This window comes from Falco peregrinus, chromosome 6 (assembly GCF_023634155.1).
Source record: "Falco peregrinus isolate bFalPer1 chromosome 6, bFalPer1.pri, whole genome shotgun sequence".
Taxonomy (NCBI): domain Eukaryota; kingdom Metazoa; phylum Chordata; class Aves; order Falconiformes; family Falconidae; genus Falco; species Falco peregrinus.
In genome coordinates this window covers 73,106,978-73,133,608 of record NC_073726.1, presented here as the reverse complement: position 1 = coordinate 73,133,608, position 26,631 = coordinate 73,106,978, and the positions used below count along the sequence as shown (strand labels likewise).

The 26,631-nt window shown below is 36.4% G+C and overlaps 1 protein-coding gene across 22 annotated transcripts in view; it reads right to left on the bottom strand.

Moving 5' to 3' along the window:
* The window catches only part of PLEKHA5 (pleckstrin homology domain containing A5), a 168,726-nt gene that overhangs the window by 95,000 nt on the left and 47,095 nt on the right, over window positions 1-26,631 (bottom strand). Inside the window, exon 1 of one of the 22 annotated variants that reach the window (XM_027777162.2) lies at window positions 12,370-12,388. The exons of the other annotated variants lie outside the window; for them this stretch is intronic. The gene's annotated coding sequence lies outside the window, so the exon portion shown is untranslated. Of the gene's footprint in view, window positions 1-12,369; window positions 12,389-26,631 lie in introns of those variants that run through there. 22 annotated transcript variants of the gene reach the window in all.

The following is a 26,631-nucleotide window of genomic DNA, read 5'->3' as shown; positions in this document are numbered from 1 at the left end:
CCATAACATTCCCAGGGAAAAAAGTGAAGTTGATCAGTGTTTAGGTTCCCTGGATTCTCTTTCTTACTTTTATTTTGAAAACAGTAATGTTTGCCTTTTTCCAGTCATCATGGTTCTTCACACTGATAAAAAAGTCTCACTGTGACACCTGACAGCTTACTCAGCACCCTCAGATGTTTTTGTTCTTAGAATAAGAGTCCATAGCTGTTTCAAACACCAGTCAGAAAATTACTTTTAACTGAATGTCACTTTAAAAAAGAAATGTGAGGAGGAAGTGGCCTTGAGGCAGCTTATATCTGTCAAAACAAGAAAGAAGAGGTAGAACAACAAATGACCTCATAGGAAAGACTCACTGGTCCTGGTTGCAAAGAAATCCAGGTTGCTGGTATGCTCCAGGACCTACTGGCTGTCTTCTGGTATTTCGACTATATCCATGGAATTGCGGTAAATCTATGACCAAAAACACCGATGTGTTGCTCTAGCATTTCTTTAAGCTTGCTCTGCTTAGTTTAAGCTCTATATACAATGAACAAAAAAAATTAATAAATTTTGGAGTAGGAATTTTGACTGCTTGCTGTTGGCAGAACAGACAGAACAAATCTTTCCAAAGGGAAAGCCCAGCCTTGGCTTGCAACTGGAATATCTTGTTCTGCCCCAAACAAACAGGTTACAGATATGTAATAGAACCTGCATACCACATGAACATTACCAATCCAGCAACCTTGGCAGGGAAAACAAGGTCTCAACAGCATGTGGGACACTTTTGCTCAATGAATGAGATATATAAACACTGAGAATGAACCCCAAATAAGCTTGGGAATAAACAGTCATCATTTAAAGCTGTTAGTCTTTCTAGAATAACATGTTTAAAGTACCTTACATGCTTACAGCATTTGATTCTATGCATTTAAAATGAAAAGAAACAATGAAAATGAATGTTTCCTCCCTTCCAATGCTTTTAGAGGAAGGAAACTATTTCTAGATTTATTTCTGGAATACCAGGATTAAAGCAAATGTCTGGTTAAAACAACAGCCATGCACTTATTAATTTAAAAAATTACTTACATTTCTCAACTACAGCATCTTCTATTAAAGCAAAATGCACCCCAATCCAAGTGATGTAGTCACTTAGATTGCACTCTCCTGCTAAGAAGGAGCGTGCCATTGGGCATAGCTGCAACCAATAGTTTCAGAGAATAATTGTATCGCTCTACTTAAGCTGACACCAGCCTCAATCTACTCTTCATACTACTAATAACGTAAAGGGTATTTTCTTTCCTTCATTTTTCTAAAATATGCTTCATGTTTAACCCAATCCAAATTCAGAATGTAACTCTTCAGAAAAAAGCAATCATGAAACCTGATTATCTAGGACTTTTATTCACTGTAAAACAGATTTTCAAGCATGTGCCAGCTGAAGGACCCGCAGTTTCCCACAGCTCAGCACTAAGACCTCAATCTCCCTGAAGCCTGTCACAGCCTACTGCTCCCCCCCGTGGCAAAAAAAAAATAATCCAGGAGGCCATTAAAAAAAGCATCACTTGCTCATACAGTACTGTTCTTGAAGGTTCTTCAAACAAAGTTTCTAGTACTTAGAGAAGATTTTTATTCTACAAAAAAATGAACAAACAGACCAAATCAACATTCATCTTGAACCCATATTTATAAAACAAAAAAAAAGTTTTAGGAACTGATAAATATGAAGTCATTGATAATGAAAAGAGATTTTAAATTGATTTATAATCCTAAAATTGGCAGCCATTTTCCCAGGTTATAATAAAAACGCCATCTTTAAACACAAAAATACTTTAGATAGTAGTATTAGTAGCAGTCTTCTGTTAAAAAAAAAGCTCAGAGCTGCTGCCACACAGATATCACTTGCCTATTCTTATCAGTGTTCTGACGTGTCCCTTTTCAGAAGCTTCAGTAAGCTTTTAAAGTGAGCATAGTAAGAACAGTGTTCTCTGAAAGGTGAAACAAATGAGTATTTTAGAAAGTAATTCTGACATTTAGTGTAACTTTAACAGTAAAGGCATATCTAAGACATATCCTCAAACACTTATGTAAAGAGCAATCTTTTATATTCAAAGACTGACTGCAAAGTTACGTTACTTCAAATACTTTTGGCTTATCTTACTGGTACCTTATATGCAATTTACCCTCATCTAACAACCAACTGACCTCTATTTGAAATTTATACGCTGCTTATGAAAAGTGATTTCTAATTTAAGACTCAGAAATCCCAGTTCCCTGAGAAGCCAACAGCCACGGCCAAGCATAAGGGGCATGACCTGCAGTCTAGTCGCTGCTTCAACAGAACTGCAACATTTAGCAACAGTGTAAGAGAGGCAGCCACTAAACATTAACATGTAACATTTCAAACTTTCTGATAGGCGAAATTGACCTGATATTGACCGAAAAGCTTCCTGCAAAGCCTCATGTGCTATATTGCAGCTAAGCAAACCCTTATTAATAAGCGCCACTGTAGCTACTTTGCTGTGGCAACCCTCTGACAAATTTGTTTTCTATTTAGTACCAAAAACCTGGAAAGACTGTTGTTTTGGTCAAGATAAGGTATTGTTTGACCTACACACACCCAGGGAAGGCTCAGCGACAAGCCAACAGATGGCACAAACCCCGATAAATCACAGGGAATGACACTGAAGCCAACATCCAATGCAGTGACCAAAGATTTAACTGGAGACTATGATCCGGTTGGATTAATGCCAAGAGATGGCCAGATAGTCTACATGGGTTCAAAAACACAACATGCAGAAGTTGAAATGTGGAACAGAGAGAACAAGAGCCTTCAAGAAAATGACAAAAGTAGGTGGATCAGACCAAGTTTGCAGATGACACCAATCTGCAGGTGGGGGCTGCCACCCAGCAGGACCCTGCCAGGCCGAGGGCCCAGTGTCCCTGAGCAGGGCGAAGGCAGAGCCGAGCTGCGGGGGGACGAGCCCCGGCAGCCGCCCCGGCTGGGCCCGGCCTGGGGAGCAGCTCTGCCGAGCGGCCCCGGGGCCCGGTGGGCAGCGAGCTGGGCACCAGCCAGCCCTGCCCCGGCAGCAGGGACGGCCAGTGGTCACCCGGGACGGGCAGCGGGGACACGGCCCGGAGCTCGCGGGGAGGGGGGATCGTCCCCTCTGCACTTGTTAGGCCGTATCTGGAAGACCATGTCCGGTTTTGTTCCCCCTCAAACGAGAGAGATCGACAAACTGCCACAAGTTCAGCAGAGGGCCACCAAGATGGTCAGGGGCTGCAGCAGTGGTCCTGTGAGGACATGCTGAGGGTGGCTTAGCCTGGGGAAGAGATGGCATTGGGGTCCTAACAGCAGCCTGCTTGTACCTACAAGGAGAGGAGAATGAAAGCAAGCACTTCACAATGGAGTGTGGGCAGAGGTTGAGAGACAACAGACATGAATGGAAACCTGAGAGGTTCAGACCACACATGAGTAAAAACTTCGTCATGCAGGACAGTCAGGTGGTGGGACAGATTGCCCAGAGAAGCTGTAGAGTCTCCATCCTTGGGGGCTCTCAGGACCACACAGGATAAAATCCCTCCACAGCATGGTCTGAGCTCAAGACTGACCCCACTTGGGGCAGGATGTTGGACAAGTGACAACCTGTGTCACTTTCGAACAGAGTAATCCTGTGATTACTTATCAGTCACCTTCAATAAGCTTAAGGAATGATAAAAAATCCCTTGGGTTCTTTTGTATTTCATGCACTGAATGAGGTGAGGTGAGATACTGAACCCACATGTGAAGGACTAAAACTTTACCACAAGACTTTAAACAGTGTATTTAAGAAAATAAATTATCAAATCTCACTGGTCCAAGCTGAAGCCACTGGAGGCAAGTAAAAGTTAAGAAAGTTAACTGAAAAACTAATTCTTAAATTTACCAGAGGTTTTAAGCAATCCAAAAATTCTCTAACACTGATATTGAAAACAACCTACATGCTGCATTTCTTTTAAATATAACATACCTAAGTGTGCAACATTTACACAAATTCAATGTTATCTAATAGATTAGATCATTAGATCCCAAAGGATCTTACAATAAATATGGTTTAAAATGCTTCTAAAGAACTTCTAGGTTGGAGTTCTTTCACTTATTTCCAAGGATTCCTGTACCACCCCTGTACTTCTAACACAGAGAAATAATAACTTCCATTATCTTTGCATACTTTGATGTTTTTGTGTGCTATTAAGTCAAAGTCTTTGGACTGTCATGAAGCAGTTCTAGCCAGCCTTCACATCCCTCATTTATTCTGAGGAACAAAACAATGAATTGACCAACCCATCTAGAAAGAGTATGTTCTGTCAATAAAAATGAATGCTAGCCACATGGAGTAATCATGTCAAATGCTGGTATTAGCATTACTACAAGCAGCACTGAAGCCAGCAAGGCAAGGTTTACACAAGGATCAGCATCTTTTGTTACATCTACTGACAACACTGGAAATGAGTTACAGGACTCCAAAGCAAGACCCATTGCTCAAGCTTGAAGCAAAGGCAGCAATGCCCACCAATTCAGGAAAGCTGAAAACCATCATGCTGAGTGGAAATTAGGTATGTTTATCAGACCAGCTGAGAAGAGGACTTCAGAGCCCAGTAGATGGGAGCAAGATTTTTTAATAATATTTTTTTAATTACTATTATTCCTTTTTTTTCTCCCCCTAAAGGGGAAGGTGTTTAAATGGTGGGATTAGCTGAAGCAGACAAGAAAATTACCTGGTATAAAACCACTGACTTAATGAGTTTTAAGATCTAATAGATTTCTGAATTTCCCATGCTTGCCATTCAAATGCATATTGCAGACTTTCCTTGAGGATTAGGACAATGGCGCAAGAAGCAGCTTTGTAAGAATTTTTCTCCCACTCTCTTTCAATGATTTTGAAAGTGTTCATACTTTCCCAGTGATTGCTTAGCTTCACTGGAACAGTTTCCACAAGTATGTTCCACTGAGGTACCTCAAACAAAATTGCGTTAGTTATTTTGATATCTCAAAAATAATCAGGACATCAAATATTCAGTGCTCAAGACTAAGACAGCACATTTTTTTCCAACAATTATACCAAGATCCACATTTTGAACAGCTCAGCTCTGCAGAATAAGTTCTGATGATCCATATCTATTGGCTATGCAAGTGAATACTGCCTGTCAGAAAACATGAATTTAACATTGACAGAAACAGAATTACTGGTAACCATTTTCAGAGTCACAAAGAATTTGGCACAGTCTGAAAAAACATCTAGTTAAAAGTTATAAGCTTTTTTACTCAATGTTTTTGGATTCTGTTTCTAACATAGATGACATGCTCTACCATTTTCATTTAATCATTTAAACAAAACCATGGAGGTAATAAGAGAAAAAAATACACAGTCTGGGAAGCTGAAGTTCTTTCTGGAACAGAAAGTCTAGTGCTAGAGAAACTACAACATGGTGGGGGTTAATGTAAAGTACTGGCTAAACTTGCATACACACATATGTACACACCCACATGCACTCACACTGCAGTCACTCCAACATCTTTTAGCTTCTATTCACTTGACTGCTGTGTTATTACTCTTTCATACAGTTCTCAGACTTTGTTCCAGCTTTACATAGATGCAATAGAGGTTTTCAGAAATTTTATGTGAAAATGGAGGAGGGGACTGCAGTCAGAATCTCTCAACATCACTTCAACACAGTTGTCAGAAGATGACATGTTGCTGCTTTAATAGATGTGTCACTATAACAAAAAAAAAAGAAATTAAATAAATCTAATTCTGTTGAAGTCCCACGCTGTTTAATATATTTAATAGTTCTGTTTAAACAAAATCTACACTGTTCTTACTTGATTTCAACACAGACATGTTAATGAAATAAAACCCCACATCTAGTGGGTCAAATTATCGATCTCAATATATCCTGCAAACAAGAATCATTACAGGACAGAAAAAGGGCAAGGATACCTTAGTGATCATGGTCCCAAACTGATGAAGTACAGACCTTAAACTTAGTATGTTACAGGGCAGTGGCATGTTAAGATACCAGAATGGGCTGTGAGTGATCTGGAATTTCTAGATGAGATAATGCAAAGCTGGTAGCTAAAATCTCAAAAACAGTCCAACCTCCTGAACAAAATGTTTCTCTGGGGCTATTTGGCTTTCCTCCCTATGGGGCCAAGTGCAGCTCTGCCCTGACATGCATTTCAGTACCTGAGGTATTTCACTGACAGTTATTCAGGGATCACAACATCAAGTTAATTGCATCAGGGATATGCCCTTTGGCTTTACTTTCTGCTTCATTAAACTTTCTATGCAACCTTGGTTAATTAAACCTCTGTTTCCAGTTCCAATTTGTACTATCATGATATATACTCCTCATCATTAAAGCAACTAAATACAACTGAAATAGTGAGATCCTAATGCTGTAATGGAAGGTTGTGGGGAATGTTCTCAACTTATCCTGATCATTAAGGCTGTCAGAAATCAAACTGAGCCTCAACCTATCAAGTACCAGTCTTAAAAATCAAACTCACTAGGTCTAGAAAACAGTTAAGAAAGGTCTTAACTGCTTTCCAAAGGGCTCAAGTAAGCTATTCAGTAGCTGGTTTTCCTCCTTCTTGACCAATGAAGATCTGTAACGAGCTACATCTTACAGATATTTCTGCAAGATACAGCTTAGGATATAACTTTAAGGACCTGGTGAAATTCCACCAGTCACAATTATTTCCTTTGATTCACACGACCTCCTCTTTCCCTCATCCTCTGTGCAAATCCTGCCTCCCACTGGCATTGCTGTGATCCACTGAGCAGCAGCCAGACTATACCAGACAGGTAACTGAAGCCGCCTCTGCAGGAAACACATTATAGCTGCAATCATGCTGTACTTTGAGATACTTTCAAAGGCAGCACTAAAGTACTTATTTTGACAGCCTCAGCATGAGGGCTACTAAAGATATCTGTCTTCTCTTTGCTCATAGAGAAAACAAAAGTACTGGGCAGTGTGGGATGAAACAGATGGCATTACAGAAAATGGCATTGTTTAAGTCATGCCTTTTCATTCTTTGCTAGGATACAACAACTTTGACACCTTAGCGTATTTTCTCCAGAAGGAAAAAAAAAAATTAATACTACTTCTCAGAACAGTGAAAAAACAAATTAAAAAATCTATTTAAGATTTGCCAGGTAAGATACACTGTCTTGCCTCAGACAAATTTCTATTTGGTACAAGTGCTCAAAACTGTACTGATCTCCTGGTTTTTAATGACAGTTCTGAAAATGTTTTTTCATTTCTTCATTCTCAGAACATTTTTCCCTCAAAAACCTCCATCATATGCTGAACACCTCCTTTAATTAAATCATGGGTCACAGTTAATATGGCCTAAAAAAAAAAAAAAAAAAAAAAAAAAGGAAACCTCTGTAAGAAGACTCCATAGCAAATATTGTTCTATCAACAGCTTGAATGTCATTCCACTAAGTGTTTTTTTCACTTTTTTTTTTTCACCAAACACCATGTTTTCACTAATTAAAACGTCTTTATTTAAATGCAAATGACAGATTATCTACCAACATGGTTATATTATGATGCCTATGTAATTCCTTAGAAAAAACCCACACACATTATTATATATAAAGCCAAAAGTTAAAATGGAAGCATCTGAAATGTAAATGCAGACGGATTTGTGAATAAACTTTAAAATACTGAAATACTATTAGTCATTTCTATACAAAAGGGAAACTACAGAACATCGAATCCTTTTGGTGTTTGAAGTGTTTGGACAAGAACATAAAACATGAACTGCATACAATCCCTTTCAAATGTCCTGCAGTATATAAAAATTAACTTTTAATTCAATGGTCATGCTTTGGAAGAATATCAGTTTGCGACTAGCTTACAAACAAGTAAATCACTGTATGGCATGCACCTCCATTAAATTCAGATTAGCTTTAAGATGACGATTCAATTCTAGTTTTCTTAAAGCCACTGAGATGTTTAAATACCATTCTATTGTCTCCTTACCACAGTATTTAAGTATGCATAAGACCAAATATCCTAAAAATATTTCAAATGTTGATGTACTCTAGAGCATAAAACAGTATCCCAGGTTCTCTTAAAAAATATGGATGCATGTATACACATAAGGCAAGTGATGTTGTACTGTGCTGAAAACTCAAGGAAAAAATTAAAACTTACATACTATTTTGAGAAACGTTCCTGTACTTCCCCGCCCCCCCCCCCCACCTTTTTTTTGTTTGTTTGTTTTTTATTTTTGCCCTTTTCTCTTCCCTGTGCTTTTTTTGAGGACTGGAAAGTCTGACCTACAAAAAGGACTATTTTACTCTTGGTCATCTTTTAGGAAATGCAAAGCTACCAGCACTTACTTTATAAAAAAAACTTTTCTAAATTTTTATTGATAGATACTCCCACTAAATAGCTATTCATTATTGAATTGCAATGATCTACTATATTTACAGCTAAAATCTACTAAAATTCATAGCATTTAATTAGACTGTATATAATACCCGTTTTATACCTCAGTGCACTGAAAAAGTACAGACAGTTCTCTGCTCATTCAGCAAGGACTTGGCCAACTCTTTACATTTCTACTCTTGGTACAAAAATGCTGAAGATTTTTTAAAAATACTTTACAGCATTTTAGGTTTGCACTTTAACAAACCTGTTTTCTCAACTTATACTATATACATATAGAAAGAACTAATAACGTCTTCTTTATTTTTCCATAAAATCTCAGACCTGATGCTGACATTACAGCCAATTATTTTAAATGAGTACTGGTGTGCAGTTTCTTTTTCATTTGGAAAAGTAATTTCAGATCATACTTGTGAAACATAGTTCCACTCCATAAAAAACGAAACTAAAAAATGCCATTCTTCTCTAGAAAGTACCAGATTACAGCATGGTGTCTAAAATGGGTCAAGATTTGATGCAGAATGCTGACTAAGTTTTTAGACACAACCTTCAGTCTAAAATTGTGACAGGCTCTCCATCTGGCACATGAACCGAGTAGATGCAATTGTCAGCAGTAGTAAAATCTTTCATTTAGAAGCCAACATGAATGGAAAAAGACTGAGCCTCCTATGTCCAAAAAATTTTAATTGTTCAAAAAATAGTTGGCAGGCAGCTTAAGTGGTGTATATGCAAGACGTTCCTCTTCACCCCACATCCCTAACCTTCACATCCTTTTCTGATTTTTTCCTTAGTCCTGTACAAACTTTTACATGTGAAAAAACCTCAAGCAGCGCAAAATTCATTTAAACATTATTTCAGCAGTGGTGCTTCCTCAAAATGACTAAAATCACTGTCATGTTCTTACAGGTATACTGCTTTCCTAGTGAAAAAGCACCACAAGTCAGTAACTTTTTATTCATGTGGAAAACAGAATAAATTTTTTATCTTCTTCAAAAAATAATAGAAGAAGGTGCATTACATGCCTCATATTGCCAGTCACATCAATGGGCACCTCAGAGATCCTTCCAGAGACCTACCCAGAATTTCTGAAAATCTGAAAGGTAGGTCTACATTGCAGAGTGGTAAGAACTTAAACTTTACACTCTGGTATTTTATTGCAAGTTACAATATGTTGATCCCCAATAAAATAAAATCCTAATGATGACTGGCCTGTGTACAATGACTGAATCATATCATTCTTTGAAACAGAATTAATTATTTTTTTCATTTTAATTCTCAATTCAGTGTAATTTAAACACATTCGGGAAAAGCTTGTACAACCAGCAGCCCTTACGCACATTCACTCTCCCTGCACATCTTCTGTGTGTATGTGTATATATATATACACATAAATAAAGAAATCAACAAAACTAACACCATAAAATTACAGCAAAACAAAAGGTAATAAATATATAGGTGTCAGGCTCTCTAAGATCTCAAATTCATCTAGTTATGTGCAATCACCATTACGATTACAAACACAAGGCAATTTTTTGTGCACGCTACCCATGACAAAATGTGGACTTATATGCTACATAAAATGGGTACAGACAAGAGCAGCACTGCAGGGTAGACAGCATCTTGCCTGTAAAACTTCAGTTAACCTTTGTAACTATAATATAAGAATTCCTCTTTGGAAAACTAACAAGAGTAAGCACTTCAAAGGAAAGGATAAACATTATTCTGAAGATTAAAATAAACAAGATCAAGGTTGTAAAAATAACTTAATTCGATATGTTTAACTTCTGTTTTCCCTGAGACTAACAATTGTTCCCTTATAAAACCTTAAAATACAACTTTTTATACTTTTAATCTTAAGTTATTTCAAAGGGGTATCTCAGGAAAATCACACCAAGGTCAAAATTTCTTCATCAATCCAAACCAGAAATCTCACATTTTTGCATGCTCACACTGATACAGGAACACTGCCAAAACAGCTAAATGCTACTTGCTTTACACACGTTCACCTTCTACAATTCTGTTCCTCTTTATATTGCCATTCCCATTACCTGCTCTGCAAGTCTTTACCTTTCTCATCTCTTTGTTCCCTTCCTAAAAGGTGTTAAGTTTTCTAGGTTTGCTGTTCATCTGGAAGCTGTCCTATGGCAAATCTGTGCAGCTTTATAGCATTTTCCAGATCTCCAAGACACCCAGCTCATGGCACCTGAAAGCACCACCACTATGAAATGACATATTCTAGTTATAAGAGCAAAAACTTAGTATTAGAAATAACATGCTTTGAAGATAACAAGTCAGAACAGTAATATATTTTGCACGACACAGGTTTGCAGTTACCCCTCATTGTCTCTCATCAGTTGTCAGGGCCGTGTGCTAGAACCCTGTTTTGGCAGCCAAAGTGCAGGTTTTCTGATGGGTTATGACAGGCTTTGCCACAGAAAGGCCTCAATTAAATGCATTATCCTCAGACTTTAACAAAAATCTCATCTATTACACCCATTTAGATCATTCCCCCTGAGAACCCTGTGTCAGGGGATCAAGCAAACTACTGCTCAAGTACTCAAGATTCACACACACCACTCTCCATCCTGCCCCCTACCAACTTTGACTGTCAAGGCAATGAAAAAGCTTAAGGTTTTATTGATTTTACTCCAAAGAATCAGGTCAGTCGGAATCATAACAGGGGTTATATGTTCAGCAAGAATCTCTTTTATCAGGCACAGTGAATTCACTGACAAGCAGTTTATCCCATTGTAATTCAAATCTTTTATCCAGAGGACTATTTAAAGTACATGTGCACAATCACAACAGGATAAAGAGTACCTGCTTGTAAAAACAAGCAACTCTCCCAATCCAAAAAAATCTATGTGACTGTATTATAATTAAGACCTCCAACCTCAATCCAGCAACAAATTGTATTCTAGGAAGTATTTAGTATGTCACAAGTTAAACTTTAAAACACACAAGAAGTTCAACCATGATATTAAATCATCTTTATTCACTGGGAGATAAGTGTAATTAGGAACCAACTTTTTTCTTGGGGGTGGGGGTGGGGGGTGGGGGGTGGTGGTGGTGTCAGATTTTATCAATTCACTCACTGCTTTTTACAATCCCAGTTTAGATGTTTTAAAAATACATTGTCAACTGAGGTTTTGCTACAAGCTAAATGCATTGCATTAAAGAATTTAAAAGTCATATTTTGCAGATACTTTTGGAGGAAAAAAAATTTTAAACCAAGTGCAAGAACTAAGCTTTGATAATGCTTCACATCATAAATCCTGCCTTCCCACAGTTGAATAAAAGTTAATTAAATGTTAAGCTGTATCAAACATTCACTTTAGCTACTATGAAGACTATAAATTTGTTCAGAAATTCCTATTATATCCAATCTCTATATATGTAAGATCTAAGTTATAAATGATTATGCCTTTTTCTATTTCTTAGCCGGTTAAAGAAGGAAATACATGTATATCTATCAGCGAAACTAACAGATGACAACAGTTAACTTACCCTGTTTGGCAATTTGTGTTGAAACCAAATACTATAAATATCCTTCAGCATTGTCTTACATAAATAAAATTATATTCTGCAAGACTACTAAATCTCCCTCTAAAATATGAGATAAACCAACCAACCTAGATTTTAAACCAATTTACTAAGAACAAAGAAAATGAAAAATGACTGAGAAGTGATGGTTGAAGAACTGTTGCTATATTTAGAATAGTTAGCTAATTTGATGTCAGATGAAAAAAAGATACATACACATTTTTTTGACTTCTGAGCAAAACAGCCTAGCATTCCTTTTAAAAAAGCAACTCTTCTCCAGTAAAGAAATTAATGCATACGTACCATAAAGATACCATCATTAGAGAACAGAGACAAGTATGAAGCTGAGTTTTATCTGAGATATCTAAAAGGCATTAGAAAGGAAAGAGATGAATATTGACTCACCAAAAATACTGGTGATCTAACAGCAAGGCTTGTCTCACATCAAGTTTCCAGTTCCAAGAGAAATCATATGTGCACTGATGGGAAGATGACAAAAGGGCATGCTGTGCTCTCCTCTACTTCAGTAGAATGACAGCTCCACTAACAGGGAACAGAGACACACGCTGCAAAATCTAAGAGAGTGGGTACTTGATATGAGCATGCTCGGTATCTAATTTAAAATGGCCTGATGCTTCATCTCAGCATGAGATGGCCTACTTCCAAACAATTTCAGAACTTTAAGTCAAATATAAAATCTTTAACTGGAATACACAAAACTACCACCAAGCAGTATTGATTTTTTTTTCTTTTTCTTTTTTTTTTTTTTTTTTAATCTGCACTGATGCACAGATAATTATTTGCATTACTTCCCCACAAGGCATCCTAAGGCTTAAACACTATCATCATGTAATTACGTTGAAGCACATGATGCCACTGTAATAGACTAAAACCGATTTCAGGATAGCATATGATTTGAACACTAAGCAGTACAATTCATAAATCAGACAAAGACAACAAATCTTTTAAATATTCTCCAAATCAATTTAAAAATTACCCTACCTGGTGACTTCTGGGCAGCTTTTTTTTTTTTTTTCCTAGGGTGGAGGAGGCAAGAAGGAGGGCTAGAGAACCGTCTAACTAGTGATCTATGTTCCAAAGCAGTTTACCTGCACTTAAAATCTTTTTATACATAAAGAAATCATTTAGATTCTTAATGAAACAATTTATTTTGATATTGAAAGGCAGGTTATTCACACATGAAAATCCTATGACAAAGAAAACAGATATTCAAAGCCTTTCCCTTTAGAGATTATCATCTTTTAATTCACCCACAGACACAAGTAGGAGAAATCATCTGGTTTTGTTTTCTCTGTTTCACAGGCCTCTTTCCATATTTATTGTATATTAATCTTTTTTTAAATGAATACGCTACGTTCTTCCCCTGTTGTGGGAAGACAAAAGTTATGCCCCAGCATTTTTCATTTTTTAAATGCTTTCCTGCTTCTCATTCAGGCTGAAAGCAAAGCCAGGCAGGCTACTTTATAAATGCTGTATTTTAAAAGATGCTATACAAAAAACAGCACAGCCTACTTCCTGGTCACTACCACAGCTGGACACTAGAAATACTTAATTTGGAATAAACTACCACTGGGAAGGCATGTATCAAATCCTCTACTTCTAGTACAGTGGTTAAAGGTTAATAGAACGTTTGTTAAAGCAGCAAGATATTCTTCACTAATGTCTATAAAATTAAAAATGAGGTTTTCATATTTGTGTAAAAATGCTTGTATTTACTACGGGAATCTTCAGCTTCAGCCATAGAAATCCGAAGTCTAAAACTTAACACACTGCAGTCCTATGATTTGAAAATCCACTTTGCATGAAAACAAAATATTTACTAAGGTAATTTTAACATTCATCCTTACCCTTTCCCTTTGCCTTTGAACTAACACAAAACAAGTACTTTCACGTTAGAAATTCCTTCCAGGCATAAACACAGAAGATGCACAACAGAGCTATGGCACACTTAAACCTGATTTCATAAACAAACTGAAACATCCCTTTTTATATTTCAGAGATAATACCACACCACTGTAAAAAGAAATTTATTTATAATCACCTAACACTAACTGCATTAATTTGATTTTTTATCACATAATACCTTGGTAGTTAGTTTTCTTACTCCAATACATACAAAAAAGAACCCTTGTTACATGATCTGTAACAGATTGCAAAATTCAAATTAATTCTACAGTCTACCATTAAGTGATGAAAAGTCTGCTTCTTGATAGGAAATTCAGTCTTTCTTTGCCAGCTAAATAAGTCTTTAAAGAAAAGAGAAGTTAGTATTAAATCATATTCCACATTTTTATCTGAGCTTATCTGCTCTCATCACCTAACTTTTCATCATTTCCTGTGTTACAGGAATGCTGTAAAAAAAAAAAAAAAAGCTCTCAACTTCTGCAGATTCAGACTGCTGAAATACAAAAAATTTTAAAAATGCAAGATGGTGTTAACAGTTGCCTCCTGAGCGAGAAATTTTTTTCATCCAGGCAAGTCCAATCTAGCTTCATTCTCAAAAAAACCCAAACCAACCACTGAAGAAATATTAATTGTGCAAATCTGTATCTACCTAATCAGTAGTTTGTAGTTTACACATGTAACACATATAGAAGACGAAGGGGGGAAAAAGAAGTCATTAATAAAATCCACTAAAATTGAAGTGAATACTGTTCTCTTGTTTAAGGTTTATTTGCCTTTGCTTCCCAAAATTCCATGAAGTTGAGCAAAATAAGAATTTTATTTGAGCTAGACAAAAATTTACAAGTTCAAGAGGTCTGCTGTGAAATCAGGTTCTTGTGAGTATGTTCTCCCCCAAAAGACAGTGTTTCACAGAAAAAAACCCACCCTCTGCATTTCATGGACATCTGCCCAACTTACAGGAGCTTAAGGAAGTTTCAGGACAATTTTTGTTTCTTCTTTTGATGAATCTGTATTTTATGCTCTTAATGACCTACAAATAGTAACTATGATAATGAAATGCAAAAGGGCTATGAATAGCACATAAAAACAAAATACTTTGATTCCAGAATTAATGCAAACTGCTACTTGCAAAGAAGTCTCTCACTGAACTTGAAATGGGTCCTTTACAATGACATAATTTTGAGTTTCAGGAACTATACTTTTGATAAGAAAGGTCTGTAGTAACTGAGTATAAATTTGCCAATCTGCAATCTAACAAACATCTCTTGAAAGAAAAAAAAACACAAAATCAGTATCAAAGTATGAAAACATACCCTGTACATAGAACTTCCAGAAAATAATTATTCTTCTGAACTTGACAAAGGTGACATCAGATTAAAATTAAACTTCAGACCTGGAAGCTGAAATATTTTTCTAAAGTTTCTGCATTGATATCCAAACAAAAGGCCTGTTATCATACAGCACACAAACTATGCCAGACTACTGCGTGTTGCTATAAAGACTGCGTTCAATGAGCCCTCAGGGAGTATTACAGGAATAGGAATAATTTCTGTGAACTCAGCACAAAGTTAGAAGACATGACAGAAAATGTTTAGTGACTGAGGTGGTGGTGGTGTTAGATTTTGGGTTTTTTTTTCCCTTTTAATATATTTATCAAGAAATCAGGTGGTGAATACTTAAGATATCTTGCTCCTTTCTAACAGCTTCGTAGCAACAGTTCACACACAAACACCTTTGATCACCTGTTCTGACAGCAAAGATATCTTATTATTTTAATAAGAATGGTGTTTTGCATTATGTTTAGGTTCATTTTAAATACCAATATCAAACTCACAAATATTTCAGAATGAAGTATGTTTCACTTTTAAGCTTACAACTCTCTTTTATATGGATTTTTTTTAAGCTGCAACTGAATCAACTGATGTTTTTAACTAAACGTAATAAATTCTTCAGTAAATTATATACATCTAATTTTCACAAGACTTTCTGGCTTCCTAAGAAGATTTTCATAATCATGCATTTTTTACACAAGCTCTTTCAGCTCTCACCTTGGTTTGGCATGATCACACAAACAGCTTCCCTGGATTTGGTCTACTCTAAGTAATAACTCAAATTCCTCTTCCTAATACTAAAACATCTTCCTTTTCTATATAAAGCTCTGTTCCCCAGAAACTTGTAGCAATTTAAAATGTTTGCCACTATGTTTTTATACCTTAACTATCAGCTAACCTATTCAAGTGTAAAGAACATTTTTCGAACAGAACCAAGAAAAAAGTGTGTATCTGGATCTAAACAACCACAAGAGAAAAACTACATACGCAGTTTAAAAGATGAGTTCTTTTGCTTTTATTTATATAATAACTTTTACGGTCTTGTTTCTATTCAGTTTTGCCTCTGCTACATATTTCCAGTGTGCCTACTGTGTAATATTTAAGTCTTCCTATACTAGTAAGTGTATTTCTCTGTGGTTTTTTTTTTTTTTTCTTCTGTGATGATTCTTGCATCTTATTTGAAACTATTGTCTTGGTTTACAGCTTTCCTTTTGATCCCATGTATTGTTTTTGCTTTCTTCAACTTCCCTTTTTTTTTCCTCCCCTGTTAATCCACTTCTCAATGCCTTCAATACTGAAAACAAATTAAATAGATGTTGAATATTACTCATGAATACTAACTTCAAACAATCAGAAACAAAAATAGTTGAGAAAAATGAATACCTAAGTCTTCTGAACTTTCATTAATGCACATATCATATAGCTAAAGGCACCAGGAACTGATTACCACCAAAATCAGGACTAGGGCATGAAAATCCCATAGAAAGATAGCGTTTATTGTCTGTGGTGTTTGTTTTACTTCTGTCAATATGTATGTTTTCACAGTTTATCTGAGTAGTTAAGACATTCAGAGAAGCAAGTTTCTTACTCCACTGGAGTTTAATACTCAGCACACCTGCAGCAAATCTAAAAAGAACAGATAGTCTTCAACTATCTTGCAGGGCTTGCATAACCCACCAAAAGGGCATTACTACTACTGACTCAGTGAACCTTCTCCAAAGGATGTCCTCTTCACCTCACCTCTTCATTTGAAGGCTTCATGATGGAAGACTTGACAATTACATGAAATTGCATGAAAAAGCAAATGAGGAATCAAGGGATCCACATCAACTGAGAATAGACCTGTATTCTACTCCTTATTAAGTTATTGCAAACCCCTGGTAAGTCTGTCTTTTTATAGTCTTTCACTCTTCATATGCCCACAATTGGATTGAATAGTCAACTGTAAGTTTGTGCGCTACCATTTACATTGTCGTTTTCTTTATAAATATGGGTATACTCAATGTTACAGATACAACAGTTTGTGCTCAGGCTCTTGAGTAAGTATAATGCTTATATCTGCTGTTCACAGCTTATAAAAAGCAGACTGTGAGTTGGTCTTTAATATATGACCACAGATAATGCATCTGGAAAATTATATCAGACAATGTGCCAGAATATATAAAAAACTGCCACTGCTGCCTAGGTTGTTAGTGTTGTTTTCCAAATTTATATATATTACAGGGTACCTGAGACTAAGACCAAATCTGAACCAACCACCTTTCATAACTACAAGCTACGTATGAGCCTATCCTGATCACGAACTCTAGCTACAGAGACCGACAACCCACTACTTATCCTCAGAGTAGAGAGAATTCCCCCTCACCCATTCTTCCTAATAAATTTGCTTTTCCTTTAGAAATACTCAATAGCTTTAAAAACATATTGAAGATTGACAGGAGAACAACAGCCTAACAAAGGAACTGTACTTGGTAAGGCAACTCTTGATTGTTTCTAAAATTCAACTAATTAGTGCCACTCTATTTTATGTCTATTTCCAGAATTGCCATTAAAAAAAATAAAATATCTAGTAAGTGATTCCATACATGAATAAGTTTACTTCTGCTCAAAACCAACAATCTCAGAGACCCAGTCTGCATACTTACTCTTAACGTCCAATGCAATTGATTTTTTTGCACATTTCTTATACTGCAAAAATCATACAAGAATTTTTTTTTTTTTAGGGCAACACCACCACAGACCTGGTCAACCAATAACACATCCTTCAATTCTATTTAGCATCAAAAAAAGCAGCATAAAATATTTTTCAGTTTGGATGTAACACAGAACATGAGTGAAACAACCCATCAAACATGAGTTTCTGTATAAGAAACACTGAAGCTCAGCAGCACTTTTGCGCTGCAAGCCCTATAGTTATTTTCAAATCATTATTCAGTAACTGTCACATGGCACGAATCCTTTTTATTAACTGATAAAGCCAGAGTTGGAACTGCTGTGATCCCATCTGGAAAATATCTGAATTATCCTCTCAAACTAACCTATCAGCCAGACAAAGCTCTTTGCAAGGTTCTTAAACTAAATCTGAATCTGTTACGCATGCACTCATTAAGCTTCTTTGTATCAACAGAAGGAATTCTAAAGTAAAAATATCCTTTTGTAGAGTTATTACTTATAAAACAAATACAATCATTTAATGAATTTAAAATTGACTATTTAGAAAAACATGCTACTCTGACAACTTGCTGACTGTGTACCTGATACAGAATTATAGACACGAGCACTGGCTGAACCAATCCGAAAGAGCACTAAGATCTCTGCCTCCTCTCCCAAGTCTCTTGATATGGAAAAATTAAAGTGATGAATTACCTGCAGTGAAAAACAAGACAAACTCTTCCGCATTACAGAAAATGTATTGTATTGCAAGGAAAATGTGTATCATTTATTTCAAAATTATTTAAAGCAAAATACAGATCAGCGTCACTAAACAGTAAGGTAAGACAAGTTTAATGAAAGAAAGAAAAATTTTGGAAGTTTTCAAATGGGAAGAAGAATACAAGGCTCAATGAAAACTCACAAGCAGGCAAGTCAAAAAGTAAATACATTGCAGGCTCTGAGGAACCACTTGCAAATGTGTAGAGGGTGAAAAAGGGCGAGGCAGACCCTCTATCTCAAGCCTAGTATAGCTCCTCTTTTAAACTTTAGAATCAGAAAGCTTTTCAACCAAAAAAAGAAATTAAACGAAGAAAAAAAATCAAGATGCCTGATAGAAGGTAAGGTTACTTCAGAAAGTTCAGCTACATCATTTTTCTGTATTTGTTTTCACAGTTGGGGATGCATTTATGGCAGCCTTGTTCACCTAATTGACTCAAGTCTGATTCTCCAATGAATTAAACTATTGGTTGAACAGGGTGAAGCAGCCAGGTAAGTGTTCTCTAACCACAGAGCTTATCTATTGTCCAAGGTATCAAAATTGCCTCATTTCCACAGAACTGGAAGGTCCCTGACCCTATGTCAAGTTTTACAAAGCTTCTAGGGTCAGCTAGAGGACTGCAGGCCAGGTAAGCCTTATGATTTGTACCAGTCAAAACAGCAAGAACTATTCTAAATGACTGAATTAACAGGTATGAAACTGTTGCAGTGAGGAAAAGTCACCACGACTTTTAAAAAGGAAAGCCATACCTCAGAGATCTACCAGATTTATTACCAGTAAATAAACTAACAACAACAAAACCCCCACAAAAAACCACAAAACAAACAAACAAACAAAAACCCACAACAAAACACCACCAAACAAGCAAACAAAAAGACCCAGAAAGAAGCAAACAGGCCTTTCAGCTCAGAGAGAACCTGGTTTTCCTAAAAGCATCCAGTAAGGTCACTCGCTAAAGCTGCTCAAAGAAACTAAGCTGCCAGAGGGTAAGAGGGAAGGCTGTCACATAGACAACCTGGTTGTCTGGTTCAACAGGAAGGTTCGACCAGGTAACTGGTTCAAAAGAATGAAAGGATACAAATTAGTAAGACCTGCAAGGGCTTGAGCTCACATATACTCTTCGTCCTGATTTCAAAAAGGGGATGAATACAGAAATAAAACTTTACCAGGAAGTATCTTGTACCAAGGATGCTATTCAGGATAACAGCAGCAAGGGCCCAATTGAAGAATTGCAGAGGAACTTTATAAGATCGGGAACACAAGCAGTTAAATAGCAAGTGATATTTAATAGTGGTAATGCAACATAATGGAAACAATCCCCCCCTGTATTTTACATATTCAAAAATGGGCTCTGAGATGACCATTTCTACTACAGAACAAAACCTTTGACCTAGTCATCTCAGAGAATTGACAGAAAATTTTGTGTGTAGATTAATCCTTACACACATACTAAAAAAACCCCACACCACAAGTTCCAAAAAAATGACAAGAAGAATGACTAAAGGGTGAAGAACACTTTCCACATGTAAGGAACAAAAAGTAGTTTGACAGGCCTCAGACGAAGCGATGCAATAAAGATCCTCTTACCCCTCAGGCTTTTATGGTAAACAATGCATCACTGCACCTACACGAAACACAGGACACACCAAATGAAACTAGATGGTAGCAATGCTGCAGTATGGAGCTCCATTTAGCCTCTAAAACAACTCATGGAGAGAACCCATTGGGTGCAGTTAAATGCAAAGGTATTGCCTCTGCAAGTCACCGAACACAGACTGCGGCTGGCCAGAAATTCCTGTGCAGGTTCTCAAAAAACAAAACAGAAATCCTTATTTCTGGCAAAAACTGTGAAAACTGTAAATATACTCTGTTAGAAACCTTGAAGACAGGATGTATCAAACTACTAGAGAAAATTTCTCCTATATTTGCTTTTCTCAGCTACTATAAAGCCCAGTAGGAATGGTACTACAGCATCAATTGATTACAAACCTAGGGTGTTGGGTTTTTTTATTTTTTTCCCCCCAAACTTACAAATTTCTTCAAACAGTTGGTTTTTGGGGTTTGTTTTGGTTTTCGTTTGTTTGTTTTTTTCTATTCTCCTGGCTTCCCCAACATCCTTTTCAACAACATAGGGAGTACTCCAATTTGTGGCATACAGTTTGACTTTCACTTCAAATTACACCAGCTTGCCAAATACGAACGTTTTCCTTTGGTGGGCCAGAGCTCACAGACTGTTCCTTATTTCCCTGGAAATTGATGTAGCATGGATTGTGCAAAGGAGAGGAGAGTAATTCTGGAGCCACAGACATTGGAAGATTATTAAACCAGTGAACAGGATAATTAAACCCTGAATGATCCATAGCCAATTTGCAGCTGTGTGTAATTATAATTTTCAATCCAATACTTGATCTAAGAGCCCTTATTAGGGTGTTCTCACAGGTAGATGCCTAAAAGAGGGATACTATTTAATATACTTCAAGAAAAAATTCACAAGCTAGTGTGTAGCCACTTAATTTTATATTCAACTGTAACACCAGATCCAGCACAGTGCAGGATTAGTCGCTAATATCACAAGCTTTCCTTCCGTACAATCTGCCACCAATTCAGCAGAGCCATCCTCACCAAGAGCTCCTACTGTCAGATACCAACCACTTAAAACTGCTGAAAGCAAATCTAATCAAAGTGACAGTTAAAATAACATCAGCACAGATTAAAATCATCAAATTACGGCTTTCTCTTTTGTTAAAGTCAATTTAACTGATCTAATGGGCTTTATATTCCTCAATATGAAAAAGCCTACATGCATAAATGAGAACTAGGGGGAGCAACAGTTTAAATGCTTTTTTAATTGACTTTTGTTTTCAGGCCAACAGCCCAGGGATAAAGTTTCATTATTACTCCCATATTTCAAGTCCTTCAAAAAATATGCAATATGTACTCGGGATACCATTTAAACAGGATTCAGAGGAAATAAGTGAAAACCAAAACCACAAGCAAAATCAATGATTAAATTGGATTTACACAAATAATAAAAATCTTCAGTTTTGAATCCTACAGTGAAATTTTACTTCAGAAAGAAAACACCAAGGATATTTTGAAAGTTATTCATATTTTCTTAAAATATCCATCTTTAAGACATACTCACACTGACAAGGGAATAATGTATATTTACAGTATCCTTAAGAAGGTAAGCACTGGAGATCTGACTTCCTATAACTAAAACCTCATTGTCACCCAACACACTTAAAAAAAAAATAAAATCAAAGGAAGTTTGAGTGGTAAAGTTTGTGGTATATTACATGCTGAAACCAAATTCAAAAAACCTAATGAGTCCAAAATGGAAAAATAAAAATTAATGAGCAAGGTACCTTGTGTGTGTGGCTTCAATGCAAATCATGCACAAAGCAAACCCTACCAGACCACTCCTACATCCCAGCCAGCTTCAAAATTCTTAGGAAATCATCTGCAGACAAACAGAAGCTTAACAATTTTATCACATGAATTCCTCCATCTAAAAAAACTTGGCGGTCTGAAGTGCTTAAAAAACAATTTATGTAGAGCTACATAATTGATTTCCATACAATATCCTATGCTGCATGGCAAACAAATCATGTTTGAAAACCCTTGAAACAATGGTCTAATTTATTCTGTATATACACATGTAGTATTGTTACAATAATTATGAAACAACATTAACTATGGATTAATATTCTTTACTGGTAAATCCTTAGTTGCTAAGACTGTAATACTCAGATATTGCAGTATTACAAAAATGCGTTACTGCCCTCTTAATTGCAGAACGATGCCAGGCACACTGCAATAGGCTGGCAGCATTCTGCCAATGGTGAAAAATCAGATATTGTATTTTTTTAGCAAAGGGTGTTATTACAGGTCTTCACTTCTGGCAATGTCTTGTACCTGAAAGACTATATAAATGAAGCCCAAATATTAATTGTGGGTTATTAATCAAGTATTAACGGGCTTTTAACTTTTCCACCTACAGGAGGGCAGTTCCTAATGCATATACTTGCAGCTTCCATCTCACTGGAAGTCACACCACATGCAGCCCAGTAAGAAGTTCTGGGATACATGATTGCACAGCAGTGCCTAAAGAAGTTTGCCATCTTTCCCCTATTTTGAATAATTCATTCAGTGTTCAAACAAACAAAACACAACCCGCATTCAAAAGCTCACACATCCAAACAGTCCCCACTCAAAAAATGGCCTGAAATTCAGTCTCTTGTTTAGAACTAGAAGTTTGATAGACAAAGTGTTTTTCAAAAAGTAAGTTTCAATTAATGTGCTAACAGTAAAAACCTGATCTTTGTTGGCAATCCTGTCCTTCCCTCTCTCTGATGCACGGTGTCTTCTGACTAGTGGTTTGCTTTTTAAAAAACTAAATCAGCCTAGATAAGACATTCTCAAGGTTCCTATCATACTGAAACATCTAAATATTATGACTACTATTAAAAAAAGTTAACTTTGTGGTAAGGTTTTAAATTTTTTTCTTAAATAAGCGTATTTAAGACAAACACACATCCTACGAATTATTGAAAGTAAGTTTGTATTACAGTAAGTAGTGGTATTTGTTGTATTACTAAAGGCTTGCTGTTAACAAAACACAGGAGGAGTTGGCAGGATTTGTTTGTGGACTTGTTTTTTGTTTTAAGTAGCTTGCTATAAAGCTAATATCCAGAGAAATCCTTCACCCACCTCCCCTCACATTTTAGAACTGCTATTTCCTTTAGATTTTATAATGGGTAGTAAAAATCAATCTCCCTAAGCAATAACCTAGTACTCCACTACCAACAAGTGTAAATAAGAATCATCCAGAGAGCCCATACAGAAAAAAAAAATGCTATCAAAACCCTTGTTAGATATATAAATATCTGAACTAGATGCATAGAAATACTTTAGTGTCTTTATTGTACCGTCACTCAAAATTACGAACACCACTTCCCATTTCAAACAGAATGTACTAAAGAATATCAAGCCAAACTTCTTTTTAGTAGATAGAGGCATTTTGATTATTTAATGTTATTTTGAGGCTTATTACTTTTTTCCTTTTCTATTTAATTTCTTTTGACAAACTGTTTCAGACTTCTGTGTGCTTGAGAAGTGACTTGTGCAAGTTGACTGACAAGCATTTGAATTTCCTGTTGAGTCTGAAGACAGACATTACCTTTGATGATTAACACATGTATCCCTTCTGGATATGAATTTTAAACCCTAGATATTTATTTTAAAGACAAGATACAGCATTTCTGCTCTTTCAAGCTTTGGTGACAGACACTCAGAAGTAAAGTCTCAGCATTTATGTTTGTCTGTAATGTTCATTTACTCCAAAGCTTTCAATTTTATTAACACAGAAAAAACATTAACCCTCAAATATTCTACCCAATTTTTAAAGTTTAGAAACATTAGAATGCTGAACTACTACACCAGTGTTGCCTCCTGGCAACTTTCTGCTTTCAAACCCTGTACAGATCATTTGTACCTCTTCATGTATGAATGCAGGTTAGTGTGGCAACAGGTCCCACAACGGCATTCTAAAAATCACCCCCCAAATCCTCTTCGCTCTTGAAAACACCAAGAAATTCTACACAGGTGTCAACTTCCTTTCCCTGAATCCTTACCAGTATCCCAGAACAATTCATATTTAGAGCGATTCACATAAGCATAATATTTGGAAAACTTCACTGTATGCAAGTTTATACATGATACTAAATGCATTGCAAAGAAGAATTACACATAAGCCAGTCCTTTTCTTTGGCACTGCAGTATGTGGCATGGCTTTTACAACCTGAAGTCACTTCACATGGAAAATCTTATTCCTGTGCAAAGGAGTCAAATATATCCTCCATTAATATTTTAATGTGGAACATACATAAGTTATTCACAGAAGTTTCTGAAAGAACTTGATCTGCAGTGTAAATTAATATACAGATGCAATTTAAAAAAAAAACCACACCACCTGTCCCAAAGAAAAACTAAATCCCATCCTAGCATTTAGCTTGTCCTGAAAAGGCAAAGCTTGTAACATAAGATAGTCTGCATTTATAAAGATGAGCCTCATATGTTCTTCCTGGCTTGTATAGCAAGAGCAGGAAGGTTGCCACAGGGACAGCTCTTACACTACTGAAATGCATCTTAAGTAGTAGAATGGACACAAGGTAAAATTATTCAGAAAAAATATTCTCACATTTATTTGTCCACAACTTCATCTAAAGTTTCAAAGATACTGAAAAAGGACTTACACGATTTTTTATACAAAGAACAGAATTTGCCTTCAGAGTGAAGAAAACAGAATAAGCTTCCTGGGGAAAAAAAATAATTCTCTTTCCTCTGGGCTATCTATTCAAGGATAGGACAGAGAGCAGGGATAAGGAAAGAGAAGAAAAGAATGGATTAAACAGTCACAAATTTCTATTGCTAGCAATAACAGATTTACTTTACCTATCACATCTTTTGTCATTACAAGAGTTACTCTCTTTCCTCTTCTGAATCAATGATTTAATTTATTCACACTGAGATACTCGTAAATCATCAGTGACCTTTACCTTCAAGACATAAGAATTTGGTCAGTTTCAGTAGATGTATAGCCCAAAGAAAGTGCAACATGTTAGAGCTATTCATTAGGAGCAACACATGATAAAACATTTGCAGCACAGGTATTATAAAGTTCTTCCATGAAGGCTAATGCTTTTACCAGCCAGTGAATTACCAATTCTTCAGGATATTTTCCATATATGTTCTGATTATTTCAAAGTGTCTTCAATATGTTAGGCAAAAATTATCCAAATGTTTTTGTTAACAGGATCAAAATATTTTAACTGTATTTTCATTATGTTCCTTGAATTCATCTGGAGACAAAAGTCAGCACTTCCATAATGCAATAAACTATTTTCATTCCCTCCTCTAATCATTTCAAGGACATAAAAAGCAACAGTCAAAAATATTTTGCTACTTTTGTCCCCTCACATATACTAAACAGTTTAAAGCACAGCTACCCAATAAAGCCTGCTTGTTTTTACAGGAAAGATGAAAACACTGAATATTGCAACTCTCTTCACCCTTAACGTACCTGCTTCTTCCACGCTGTCCTCATTCTGTCCCACTAAAGTTTACTCCACATCCTACTCCCCCCCCCCCCCCAGTTGACTTCTAAGCTTATGCATTATATTAAAGTAAAATATTAGACTGGACACTGACTGTGTTCTTGGAACAGGTTTGCAAAGAGGAAGAAATACTGAAAGCTTGAAATAAAGACTGAAAATAACACCCACCTTAAACAGTCTGGATAATCTCTGCTATTAAAGCAAGGTAATACTAATTACAGATTTCTTTCTAGAAGAATCCTAGTCTTTATGTTCAAATCCAAAGCCTCACCTGAGTTTAATTGATCTTAAGCATATACTATTTATATATACTGTATTTACAGTACATGTATACTGCAATCAGTATTTAGACTTGTGCAACAGACTAGCATCACCTTTTACTCTGAGGCTGAACTACTCTGTCTCCTCCAAGAGCTATCACACAAACCAGGACAAGAAAAATAAAAAACACTCCTCAGCTGAGGTGCTCCGAGTAAGAAACATTAATGATTCCAAAAGGAGAAAGGCACATCGCCACAGCTGGTATCGCCCCTTGGCGGTGTTCACTCCAAGTCTGAGAGAATGCTGACAACATTTTTTCTCCCTCTTCCCCCTTGCTTTAACACGTTACTCCTATATGAGTACTTATTAACTGAAGGTAGCCATCCAGCTCCTCCAGCGAAGCACTGGGACAGGCAGAACAGGCAGTAAATGCTGCCATCTACCAGGAAGTCGAGACTTTTCATTTTCAGGTGGCAGTAAGCGAGTGGGGAGGTGTGGGGGGGGAAGCAGATGAATTGCTAGGTAGACATGGTAGCCAACTCTTATGCAGTTGTAATCTTTAAAACATAAAAGCGACTAAATAGAACCCACAAGAAAAAAT